This window comes from Protopterus annectens, chromosome 11.part0 (assembly GCF_019279795.1).
Source record: "Protopterus annectens isolate FY-2018-M chromosome 11.part0, PAN1.0, whole genome shotgun sequence".
NCBI lineage: Eukaryota > Metazoa > Chordata > Ceratodontiformes > Protopteridae > Protopterus > Protopterus annectens.
This window is the reverse complement of record NC_056745.1, coordinates 275,214,778-275,228,146: the sequence shown is the minus strand read 5'-3', so window position 1 is coordinate 275,228,146 and position 13,369 is coordinate 275,214,778. Positions and strand designations below refer to the sequence as shown.

The following is a 13,369-nucleotide window of genomic DNA, read 5'->3' as shown; positions in this document are numbered from 1 at the left end:
AGAGTAGAGGGAGATGAACCTGCATGGAAGAGTTCAGCTAGAAAATCAAGGACCATTTGGATGGAAGCAGTGAAAGGATCTATGTGCCTTCCTTGAGCCCAATATGTGAAGCGTTTCCACTTACTCAAATAAATCTTCCGAGTGGAAGATTTATGGGAAGCTATCAAAATATCTCAAACGGAGTGAGATAATTGAGGAAGCCTGGCTAAGGTTGGAACTGGAGGAACCAAGCAGTGAGGTTCAGAGAGGGAAGGGAGCAATGTAACTGACCCGACTGATGGATCAAAAGATCTGGAACTAGGTCCAGATGCCACGGTCGCTCCAATAGAACTTGATGTAGAAAGGGGAACCACACCTGTCGAGGCCAGTAAGGAGCAATGAGGATCAATGAGGCCTTCTGAGCGATAGCTTTCTGTATCACTTGAGAGATTAGTGGGAAGGGAGGAAATGCATACAGAAGTCCCCGGGGCCAAACTTGGACTAGAGCGTCTCTGCTGGGTTGGCCTGGTAAAGGGAATAGAGTGAAATATTCTCTGCACTTGCTGTTTTGGGGAGTAGCAAAAAGATCGCAGCAAGGCTGACCCCACTTGAGGAAAATTTCTCTCACAACAGAGTCTTTCAGAGACCACTCGTGAGGCATGAGGATAGCTCTGCTCAACTTGTCCGCAATTTGATTGGACTTCCCGGTGATGTGCGTTGCTATCAGAAATCGCTGAGAAGAAATCGCCCATTGCCACAATCTGAGTGCTTCTCGACACAGGGGGTATGACCTGGTTCCGCCTTGTTTGTTGATGTACCACACTACAGACATATTGTCTGTCTGGATTGCAATCGTTCCCAAGGGAAGAGAGTCTTGAAGGGCTTGCAACGCTAAAAGCACTGCTCTCATCTCCAGAACATTTATGTGCAAGTGGCGTTCGTTTGGTTGCCATGTGCCCTGGACTGTCCTGCCCTGATAATGCCCCCCCCACCCGATCAGGGAGGCATCCGTTGTCAGAGTAGCAACCGGAGCACGTGGAACAAAGGGTCTTCCCAACAAGAGCTGAGGGGAAGACATCCACCACATGAGATGATTTCTGCACGCCTGCGTGATCATAATGGTGTGGGACATTGGAAGTTGCTGGTATGACCATTGTGTAAAGAGCATCCATTGAAGGATCCGCATGTGAAATCTGGCTAATGGAAGCAGAGGTATGGCCGCCGCCATAATTCCCAACACCTTCAGAACTAACCTGGCTTTGATTCTGTTGTTGTTGAAAAGGAGTGAGACCAGTTTGTGAATGTCTGTTATTCTCTGATGTGTTAGTCTCGCAGACATGTCTACTGTGTCTAGATTTGCGCCTATGAAAGTAATAGTACGACAAGGCGACAAAACAGACTTTTCGCAATTTATTGAAATGCCTAACTTTTGACAAATGCGAAAAGTGTAATCCCTGGCCATCAGAAGGAGATGCTTGGTGGGAGCTGTGAGGAGCCAGTCGTCCAAATATGGAAACACCTGGAATCCTTGTCGTCTCAGGTGAGAAGCTACCACTGCCATGCATTTGGTAAACACCGGGGCAGTGGTGAGACCAAAGGGCAGGGCCCTGAACTGAAAATGACTGGTTCCCAGCCTGAAGCGGAGGAATCTTCTGGAGCGTCTGTTCATTTTTATGTGATAGTACGCATCCTGAAGGTCTATAGAGCACATCCAGTTTCCTTTGCCCAAAAGGGAAGGATGGATTGCAGCGTGACCATCCGAAATCTTGTTTTCTTGACTGATCTGTTCAAGATACTGAGATCCAAAATTGGTCTCCAGTCCCCTGTTTTCTTTGGAACTAAAAAGAACCTTGAGTAGATTCCGGATCCTTGCTGGTCTGCTGGAACTGGCTGAATTGCTCTTTTGCAAGCAGTTTTGAAATTTCCAAAACCGCTAGATCCCTTTGAGCGGTGGAACATCTGGAAGGGATTTTTTTGCTTGGTCTGGAATGCGAAGAAAGGGGATAGAGTAGCCCTTGGAAATGACGGACTGTACCCATTTGTCTTGAGTCAGGGATAGCCAGGCTTCTGGGTACAGTGACAATCTTCCCCCGACTGCCTCCGAAGGTGGGCAGTTGGGCAACACCTCAGGGATGCTGAAAGGGCTTGTCAGAGAAGGCTTCCCGATTGCCCTGGTTCTGGGGTCCCCCCTGCCCCTAGGGGGTCGTCTACCATTGTTATTCCCGCCTCTGCCTCTGGTGGGGAAACGACTCTGTGCGTCAGGCGAAGTCCCTTGAGATTGTTTACGGAACCACATCTTTCCACCTTTCTGGCCTTTGGGGTAAGGCCTAGAAGGAGTAGAAAAACGGACTCCGACGGCAGAAAGGGTCTTGCCATCAGTTTCGCACCTAGTCAAGGTTTCTTTCACTTGAGGACCAAAGAGAGATGATCCATCAAACGGGGAGTTAGTGAAAGACGTCTTGAAGGGGTCCGCAAAGTTGCATAGCCGCATCCAGGCATGCCTACGTAAGGCCACACCTGTCCCTGCGGCCCTACTCGCTCCATCAGCCGCGTAAGAAAGAAGACGCATGGAGGAGTTCGTTATGGAGTTAAGGGTAGCCAGCTGAGTGTTCATCTTATCTTGAAAACCCGCAGCTGTAGGGTCCTTTAACATTTCACTCGCTTCTTTAATCAAGTCCCTTTGAAGACGAGTGAAATGGCATAGGTAGTTCAGCGAACGCATGGTAAATGTCGCTGACGAGAACATCCGCTTCCCGTACCTGTCCATGGACCTAGATTCCTTGTTAGGTGGATGGACAGGTACTGAAGGATCAGCTAGCTCCTTCTTAGTGGCAGCAGCTACCACCATAGCATCCACAGAGACTCTCTTTGTCAAGAACTGTTTGTCTGCTGGTGCCGTTATGAATTTGGAGGGTCTCCTGGGAGTGGGGTCCACTGAATCAGGAGCCGTCCATGCCTTTTTAGCAACCACCTGGATGAGGGGGTCAAGGGGGGGGGGACACCCAGGAGGTGGAAGGGCGAGAGCCAAACGCCTCAAGATACACAGATTCATCCTCCGAAGGGTTGAGGGCTGGCCAATTTCCCCTCTGTTTCAGGATCTCTAGAATGTCTGCAAATGAGACATCTTCAGAAGGGGAACGGGGGGAACCCTCAGAATCATCTAAATCTGTGTCAGATGTGATGGACTCAGGTGAGTCAATGTGTTTCCTCTTACACTTCCTCTTCCGAGGGGGCTCTTCTGCCAAATCAGGAGAGGCCTTGGAAGAGGATGAAATCCCCACAAGGGGTTCCTGAGGAGCTGGCTCTCTGCGGTCCGGGATGAGGGAGTGAGTCGACTTGACCTGAGGCACCGTAGAGGGAGGGGCGGACGGAGCCGACTGTGGAGTAGAGCCAGGCTCTAACACACTCCGCATGACCTCGAATGCACCCCTGTCAGGCAAAGCCAGAGGTCCCCGCTCCGAGAAGCTAAGAACCTCCCTCGGCACCGACAGTGATGGCTCCGAGGTCGACGTCGGAGCTGAACTCACCAGCGCCGAAGCACCGAGAGGGAGAGGGGGGGTCGGACAAGGGTCCGATGCCACTCACCCCCTCGGAGCCGACGAGGGAAGTCCGGCGCCAAGATTCTTCCAAGGAAGAAATCGGAGCTGACAACGGAGCCGAAGACAATTGTATCGGCTCCGACGCTATCACAGTCTCGGTTCCGACACGACCCGGCTCCGAGCTCAAGAGAGTCGAAGGAGGAATATATTGATGGACAGGGGCAGGCATCGACTGATGAGTCGGGCTCTGAAGCATCTGGGCCAGTGCCTCGGACTTAAGAAGTCGACTCACTACCCTCTGAAGGTCATGATCCGACAGCCTCGATGACCTAGAGGATTGAGATCTATGGCTCCGTTCAGACAGCAGGGGAGATCCTGGAGCCGAATGAACAGAGCCAAGGGATGGTGACCTGGACCTCTTCCTAGTTGTCGGCTCCGAAGGTCTGGTCGGAGCCGACACGGGAATTTCTAATACCTCGGCTCCAGCCGGAGCCGAGGGAACCACAGAAACTGTGGACTGAGACTCATCGGCTCCAGCCGGAGCCGATGTAGGCAGAGGTTTAGAAGCCTTAGGTCTCGGCTCAGTTGTCGGAGCCGAAGACCTAGATGCCTTGGAGGGCTTCCCTGAAGACACAGTAAGGGAATCCTCTGGCTTGAGTAAGCCTCTTAAAATTAACTTATTTTTTCTTTCCTGCAGGACCCTGGGGCTGAAGCCATGGCAAACAGCACAGGAGTCCTGCAGGTGCAAAGGTCCCAGACAGTAGACAGAAGAAGTGTGAGCGTCTGTCAGAGACATTTTCTGACAGCACGCATCACACTTCTTGAATCCGGAGACCTTTGCTTCTTTAGACATCCCAAAGGTGCAATCACACACACAGTCACAAACACACTGATTACACCCTGTCTAGTTTAGCTTAAAATAAAACAACTAGCTAGGTTTTTTAAATTAAGAAAAATAATACACACACTCCACTAGGGAAAGAAAAAGGCCTGTAGGCCCAAGGGAAGAACTTAAAGTTCTTGTGGGGAAAAAACAGGAATTTTTAAGAAAGGGGATAAGAATTCCTCTAAACTAAGGGAAATAAGTATAAATATTAAAATTAAAGGGGTTTTAATACACTAACTTTTACAAGAAAGTCACTTACCAAGAACCGGTAGATAACCAACACCTCGATCGCTGTAGCGGCAAACGAGATCTGAGGTAACTCACGCCTAGCATTGTGGGATATAAGGGGAGCCTCGAGCCGGTGGAACCAACTCTCGAGCTTTTAGAGTGGCCGAGTCGGAGCCGAGGTCGGCTCCGAACCCATCCAGCAAGAATGAAGGCGAGATAGACAACTTAACATCAGAAGTTTTACCCCAGGTCTGCCCACTGTACTACCAATTCCATGTATAGGCCCTTTTAAATTATCTATGGTATGATCCCAGTTATTCTCGCTAGGGGTAATATACAATTATTGACCATGGGATGGGATGGGCAAGGCCAAATGGAAAAGGTTAATTGAAAGACCAAACGGAAACTGGCAAGGCTTAACAATTCATGCAAAGGCAGCTAAGTCCAGTACTTACCTATGACCCTATGACTTTGTTAGTCCGATTAAAAGCTGGTAGAAATGTAAAAGTAAGGATTAGTTCACCATAGGGGCTAAAACAAGACTGGGAATGTGGATTTGCAGAATATTTAAAGCAAAATGAGACTGTGAATGGGAATGTAGGTGACGTTTAAAGTGGGTATTACTTTGGTCAGCCTGAGCTCAGACCAAATTTCTAACTTTGGGATTGTCCCTTTAAAACAACCTGCTACTGTTCTGATTGATAAAATGCAGCTGTGACCATCTCACCACAGAAAATTCTAAATAAGTCATATTTGTCCTTTGTTCAATTGTTTTACTTTTTCCTTATCTACAACAAATTTGAATCACTGAACTATACAACTTGCAAAAATACATTTTCCTTCAGTGTTCGTAAATCTTCAATGGTTGGTTTATGAAAAAAAAAGAACCACTTTATGTAATCAAAGTTGCTATAAAAGAGTGTGACTTGTGTTACAAGATACTGCTGTCTAAACTGCATAAGAAACCTATGTCGGTCTGAGATTACACCTTGAGATCCTTGTACTAAAGGGCTTTGAAATCTCTGTTAGAGTTTTAACAGGGGAATTACATGTGCTTGTCTTTTTGCAGCTTAGGCATTCCTTACTTGCATCAGAGTGGAGATCAGATTTGTCAGAAATAAGGGATAGAAAATAAAAAAGAGAAAAAAAATGGACAAATTTTATTTATTTATATTTTTATTTATTCTTTATTGAGTGGGTCAGTCCCACTAGACTAGTAGCCTCTTTTCAAGGGAAACCTGAGGTGGTATTTTTTGGATAGGTACAGTAGGATCTTTTACGTTCACCTGAGTTACCACAAACTTAGGCAGATGGGGTCTCAGTTTAACATCTCAGCCAAAAGATGACACACTCAGAAGTGCAGTACTCTCCTTATGCCGCACTGTAGTGTCAGCAATCCATCGACCTGGAGTGGGAATAGAACTCTCAGTCTTCTATCTGAGATGTTTCCCACAAGTGGATTAGGTCTTGAAAGATCCCCCTCAGTTTCCATTTGCGAGGGTCTAGCCTTGTCCTGCTCAGCTTGTCTGCTACTATGTTTTGCTCTGATAGAATGTAAGATGCTTGGAGAGTTAAGGAATGCATATCATACAAACCTGCATAGGGGTATGACCTTGTACCGCTCTCCTTATGTACCACAAGACTGTGATAGCTTGTAGAAGTCCAAGAGACCATAGGTGATGGAGAGATTTTAAGGCATGGATCACAGCCAACAACTCCTTTATGTTGATGTACTTTGGCCTATCTGAATGACTCCACAGGCCTAGCACCTTTACCTTCATGAAAACTACTCCTCAAGCAAAATCTGAAGTGCATGTGGTGAGAAACTGGCTTGGGGTCTGAGGAGAGAAAGGCAGTTCTGATTTTAGAAAGCCCAGAACTAGAATTTGAGGTTCACAGGATGGAAATCGTGGGGCCGTGTGTGTTTTTTTTTTTTTTTTTTTTTTTTTAAAGAAACCATTGCATCTTCCACATGTATAACCTGGCTACAGGAATCATAAGAATGATGGAAGCCACGAACCCCAGTATCCTGAAGTTCTATTACAGAAGTCTACAACTGATTAGAGAAGTTCAGGAAAGATTCCAGATAAAAATCCACCTTATCTTTTGTCAAATAGGCTTTTTGAAGAGATGTGTCTAGAAGGCACCCAAGAAACACAATCCTGTGAGACGAGTCAAGGATGATTTTTCTGTATGTACCTGGAAGCCCAGAATGGTCAGAGGAGACAAATAATTTAAATGAGTCTTGACATCTAGATAAAGACTGTGCCAAGATTAGTAAGTCTTCTTAATAAGGGAAACTCTGAATGCCATTTATTCTGCAATAAACCATGAGTGGAGCTAGACATTTTGTGAATGCCCTTGGAGCTGTATAGATAATCCAAAGGGTAAAAAACAAAACTTATAATGTGACCCAGGAACATTAAACCTTAGATATTTCCCAAACCCTGTGGTGAAGGGTATATCGTAGAAAGCATCTTTTAAGTCTACTATTTTAAGCCTGTGGTGAAGGGAACATTTTAAGTCTACTATTACCATGGAACTCAACACTTTAAATTTTGGTACTTTCACATACAGGTTTAGAAAAAGGAAAGCTCTAGTATTGGTGTCCAACATGCTTCTTTTTTGGTATCAGAAACATTTTGGAATAGAAGTCCATGCCCCTGTGATTTACTGGCACTGGTTCAGCAGGTGGGAAGAAATTCCAATAAAAGGAGGTTTTGTATTTACTGCCATCAGTAACCCTCCATTATCACTTTTAATATCCAAGAATCTGAGACAAACTTTTGTCAAAGGGGAATGCTGAGGACCAGATTGTGAGACAGATTTGCAGAGATATTGGCCAGAGGGAGGGACGGGAAGGGGGGAGAGAATGCTGGCATAGCTATTCTGCACCATCTTTCCCTTTTTCTGAAATGGCCACTGTTCTTTTTATTATTTCTTTCTGGCCCTTTTTATACCTTGCTTGCCAGAAAAGACTGGTTTTGCTTGATGGCTTCTTTGAAAACAGGGAGGTCTGTAAGATTTGTATTGTGGGACATAAAGTATTAGAAACTCCCTGAATCAATTTCTCTCTTTCATCATATTATTTGAGAACATGGGTAACAGATGAGCCAAAGATTTCAGACTTTACAGCATCAGGAAACTTTTGGTTAAGTACCAGGCATACCTTCTCAATCATTTTGCAGTGGCAATGTCCCTACACATAGCATATATACTATCATACACTCTCGTCAAAACATGTTTAGATACCTGGCACAAGAACTGATGGCTGGGTATCAGAATGCTTAGAAGCAACATTTAATACATCCTCCAAGGCTGGCAGAACAGGAGGAATGGGTGAAAAATCATAATACTTCCTCATTCAGGGAGAACCTCAATCTGTTCCCATAAAAATGGCTCATTCATCCTGGCTATGGTCTGATTAAAAGAAGATCCCTCCATATGAGGAAAGGATTTAGAATTTTCATCATAGTGAGAAAACTGGGCTTGAGAATCTTCAACAGAATAAGCCCCACCCCTATTAAAATAAGAATCAGACCCTGTATCCTCAGGAATTTCTTTACAGGGAAATGGTTACTGCTATGGGCTTCTAGACACCAGGATTCATAGCATGTAATGCATGCTTTGCTAAGGTAAGAAAATTGTGTTTCTTAACTGTAATTACATCTGGAGATAAGCACGGTTTAATCTTTTGTTTTCTTCTTTGTAGGAGTTTCTGTGGAAGCAGACCGACTCTAAGCTGGGACGTCTGTCCTGTCTAATGGTCCCTTGCCTCAGATACTTCGTGAAACACCTCCGGAGTGTCTCCCAACTTTAGAGACTATGGTTCCTCCATACCTATACTGGACACCAGAACAGCCGAAGAGGATGTGGCGAACTCCTGGTTCATGGTGCAGAAAGGGCTACACCAGAAGAAGGTGGAGAGGTAAGTAAGCAGTCTGACGAACAACCAACGCCCATGGCAGGTTCATCTTCTATCAGCTGAGCTCATTGCAATAGCAAGGGTTCTTTGATAAGTGATTTTTTTTCTTTCTTTCTAGGTACAGCAGGAGTGGAACCAGGAAGAAGAGCTGTAAGTATCTGTGCTATAGACAAAGAAGATAAGCCAAAATACATGCCCAAAAAATTAGATTGAAATAAGTAAACTAGGACACTGCTACATAGCATCAACTCACTATAGAAATCAGACTTTTATCAGCATTGAATTATTTCACAAAAACTTTGTGAATGCACTGAAGTAAAGAAACCATGTGCAACTAATTTGGAGGCAGTGTCTTAACCACTTACTTAACCAGTACATATACCACAAAGCACTGCAGTAAACAGCTCATCAATAAACAGCTCATACTTACAAGAATATATACAGTATACAGTCCAATAGCATCTTCTCTCTGCTATTCTTCACCCTAATTCAGCATAAGTGTATATAACGTATGTAGAAGACCATCCTACTTAGATAATATCTCCATTACCTATTTTGGGAATGTACAGCTCTCCAAACTTACATTTGTCAAGCATGTATTGTGTTCCAAACTTGTATTACCAAATGTGTACTATTGCCTGTGCAAATGCATATATGCTATTGTCTGTATAAGTTGTTCTATTAGTCCTTATAATTTGCTCTCTGAGCCTGAGACAAGGGAGAAAAGGGTCACTACACCAGTTCATTCACGTATTCAACAAAAAAGCAAGCAAGCAAATAAATAAATAAATGTATGCCTAGCAGAGCATGATTTTAAACCAAAGCAGAATATCGGACTTTTTTTTGTGTGTTCACATTTATGATGTATACAAAGAGGAAGATTTTTTTGTAAGACATTATTTGCAGATATCTCCATCTATGAAAAAGACGCAGTATCTGGAAATACTTTTCCTGATGCTCAACCTTCAGTTTACCTTTCTGTTCTCATGATATTAACAGTTCTGCAGCTTGAGAGCCAAAAAGAAATCTACCCATTACATGGGGTGAGTAAAGTATGAGCTTTAACATCTTCAGGCAGACTTTTAGCAGACTTTCATAGTACTCCAAGTACATCTTCATATGGTCACTCTAGCTGCTGCATTTACTGAATCATAACAGCATCTAAGTGGCTAAAGCCCATAAGACAGGTGTTTTTACATAAGCTACTCCTTCAGCTTAGAATGCAGTGTTGATATTATCTGCCTATTCCAAAACATAACTTTGATAACATATAAGGCAATAATTATGAGTTCTTAATGCTAAGGAAAGTACAGTACTGTGAGTAAACTTAACATTAGTGTTCAAATCGATACTTTTGCAGTAGACTAAGCAAAGTGGGACTCATCCTGCCAAGGATCAGATACCTGGCTATCTTCCAAAGCTTTAGGGGACCCTCCATGCGCCTGTATGACCATCACAGCTCAATGGAGAGCCGGTATAAAAACAGACATACTAGTGCCAGAAATCAGAGCTTTCTTGCCTCAGAAACAAGGGAGGCTAGAGCTCTGCCAACAAAATATGTGCTAGGAGGAGACAATTATAAGGATCCTCACAACGGCAAAGCAAAGACAACAAGAGTGAAGGAGGGCGGATGTTTCCAATGTAACAGTGATCTATAAGAACATATACTGTCATGGTAAATATACTTACACACTGTACTGTGTTCATCATTAGAGCACTGTTGCAGTACCCAATGTTACACGGGATGAATATAACAGATAAGAGAGAAAGGGAGGAGGAAAATCCAGGAGTCTGTGGATGATGGTTGTAAAAACCCTGTTCTAACCCTAGAGAAAAAGAGTCAATTTTATATTGCTTGGTAAAAGTATAAGAAGACGACCAAGTTGCTGCCACCAGAATATTTCTGAGTCCATCCCTTTACAAAAAAAAGCAGTAGATGTAGTCATAGCCCTGGGAGAAAGGGATCTGATTTGCCTGGAAGTGTCTTTTCATGGTAAGAATAAAACTGGATGGTATTAGACAATCATTTGGAAATAGTCTGCTTTGAAATAAATTGTCCTTTTTTCTCTTTCACGGGAAAAAAATCAATTAGAATCCCTTAAGTCTTTTGTCCTGTAGTAGGTACGAGTTGTCTATGGACATCTAGAGTATGCAGAATTCTCTATCTCCCCCTCTTATTTTTAGGTTGTGGAAAGAAAATGGAAATTAATGGACTGGCTTAAAATAAACTGTAAAACCACTTTTGGAAAAAAAGGTAGAACTAGTTCTCAAAGACACCCTAATCTTTGTGAAAAGTGAGATATAAGAGCTTGTTGCAGAAGTCAAAGCAATGATTAGCATTGTTTTCCATGATAAGAACTTCATATCAGCCTTGTGAGCTGGTTGAAAAGGAAACAGAGTAAGCTTTTCAAGAACAAAGTTAAGATCCAATACATGATCCACCCGTTTCATAGGTGGATGGATATGTAAATCCCATGTCAGAAATGGTTTCACTGGAGATAAAAAAAAGAAAGGGGATCATCTGGCAAACAGGCAGAAATGGCTGATGTGAATCTTTATGGAATAATAAGAAAGGCCAGATATAATGACCCACACAAATATTGCAAAACCAAAAGTGACCAAGCCTTAAACAGTTAATTGGGTCAAAGTATGGCACTAACTAGAAAATCTTTTCCACTTATCCATATATGATTTTCTATAGTAAGAGGTTTTGTTTAGCCTCCTTTAATATCTGCTGCATATTCTCAAATAAGAAGGTGACTGAAAGATATTAGAATTTGATCATCCAGCCTGAGAGTTGAATAGTTTTTAGGCTGGGGTGAATCAATCACCCCATCTTGTGTGAGGAAGTCCATCCTGTGAGGAAGTTTTGGTAACTGCCCTTGGCAAAAAAAGGAGTTACCAGTATTATTCTAAGAGTGTGTCCTGTTGGATCTTTATAGAACTTTGGTTATTATGAAAAGTATAAAAAGGCATACAGGAAAATTTCTGACATGGGAATGGGAAGCCTTTGTACTTCAGGCCTTTTATCAAGGAGTCTTGGAAAAGAACATCTTGAGCGATCTGCTGTGAATGGAGGAAAACAGTGATTGTTAAGAAAGGGATTACTATTTTCACAGTATGCAGGAGGTGGGCAAGGACACACTAATTAACATTGGACCACGTGTCAAACACAACAGATAAATTCTGTTACCTTGTATCTAATGGTTTTCTGGCAAATTGCGAAGAGCTGCAGTCACAAAAAAACACATCAGTTTCAAACATATTCTTAGGGAAACAAGTACTTATTTTTGTCTTTGTCCCCGATTCTTGCATGAAAAGGTTGACAGTAACATACCCTATTCAACTATTCGTATGCACTAACTCTTGCTACCTGCTCTGTTACAACAATATGGTAGTTTTGAGATTTTACAAGTCCTTTAAAAAGTGCAAAAGAATATGTCAGCTAACTGCTCACAAATCAGTCACCTTTGAACAGACGCTAACACCAAACCTCACAACGGGTGAAATCAGACTAAAAAAACTTCACAAAGGCAAACTATACCCTCCTAGGTGAAGATATAAATGCATTCTGAGCCCCACCCCCAGCTGGAAGTAGTAACTACACCGAAACTGTACCAGAAAGACTCAAAGCCAGAGCCCCAAGCAAAAATAGCTGCCATGCTGGACATTCAGCATCAACAAACTTTACAATTAACGCAAAATGCTGCTGTCCAAGAATACAACGGCAAGACCCCGACAATGGAAAAGCACCCTCCATAGCCTCAACAGGCAAATAAGGCAACTTGTCAAATTCTTTAAGGGCTTCTTTGAGAAAAACTTAGCAAGCACAGCCAAGGATAACCATGAGGCCTTTTACAGCTATGTATGTAGTCTAAAAGGTAGGGCCCCAAGCAAGTGCATAACTAGTGGCCAACGGTATCCCACACACTGACCCCACAAGTGATAGCAAACCTGCTAGCACACAGGTTTGGCAAAAATTTCACTCCCTTATCCCCTCCAAACCTATCATAAACCATCCCCCAAACTCCCCCCCTCCCTCACATATATGAAGAACAGGTCATCAAAGCCTTATCCAATGCAAAAACACAGCCTCTATGAGACCAGATGGTATCCCAGGTTGCCTTCTAAATAGGCTAAAACATGAACTAACATCACCATTAAGTACTCTTTTCAATCATAGTCAACTGCAGGCTTTGTTCCTCCGGAATGGAGAATAGCAAAAGTTATTTTCCTCCACAAACGTGACCTAGCAACAGACCCGGGGAATTACAGACCCAAAACCCTGACCAGCCTCATCTGTAAGGCCATGGAATGTATCATTATGGCCCTCATAAATAAAGACATAATTGACCTCCAAACCCTGGATCCTACCCAATTCAACTTCGTCAAGAGCAGATCCTGCCTGTTAAATCTGGTGGATTCTTTTGAAAATGCGACCAGAGCCACTGATGAGGGCAAATCTGTGCACACAGCATATCTCAACTTGGCAAAGGCTTCAACACAATCCCACACTCCGGCATTACCAATAAACTTATCAAAGTGAAAGTAAACCCCTTCGTTGTATGATGGGTTGCCAACTGCCTCACAAACCGGACACACACTATCAAAGTGGGTGACTCCACCTCAATCAGTAGACCTGTTACCAGCGGTGATGCCACAGGAGTCAGTGCTGGGCCCTCTACTGTTTGGTATAAAGTTCAGGTCAAAACTAAGGGGTTGTGGCTGACCAGGTTTGCAGATGACTGCAAACTGGGTACAATTATTGAATCGCTAAATTATGTCAGTATACTCCAGGAGGGTCTTACGCAA

At 43.5% G+C, this 13,369-nt stretch overlaps 1 protein-coding gene across 4 annotated transcripts in view; it reads right to left on the bottom strand.

The window, feature by feature from the left end:
• The window catches only part of NUP37 (nucleoporin 37), a 1,368,290-nt gene that overhangs the window by 264,959 nt on the left and 1,089,962 nt on the right, over positions 1–13,369 (bottom strand). The window lies entirely within an intron of this gene.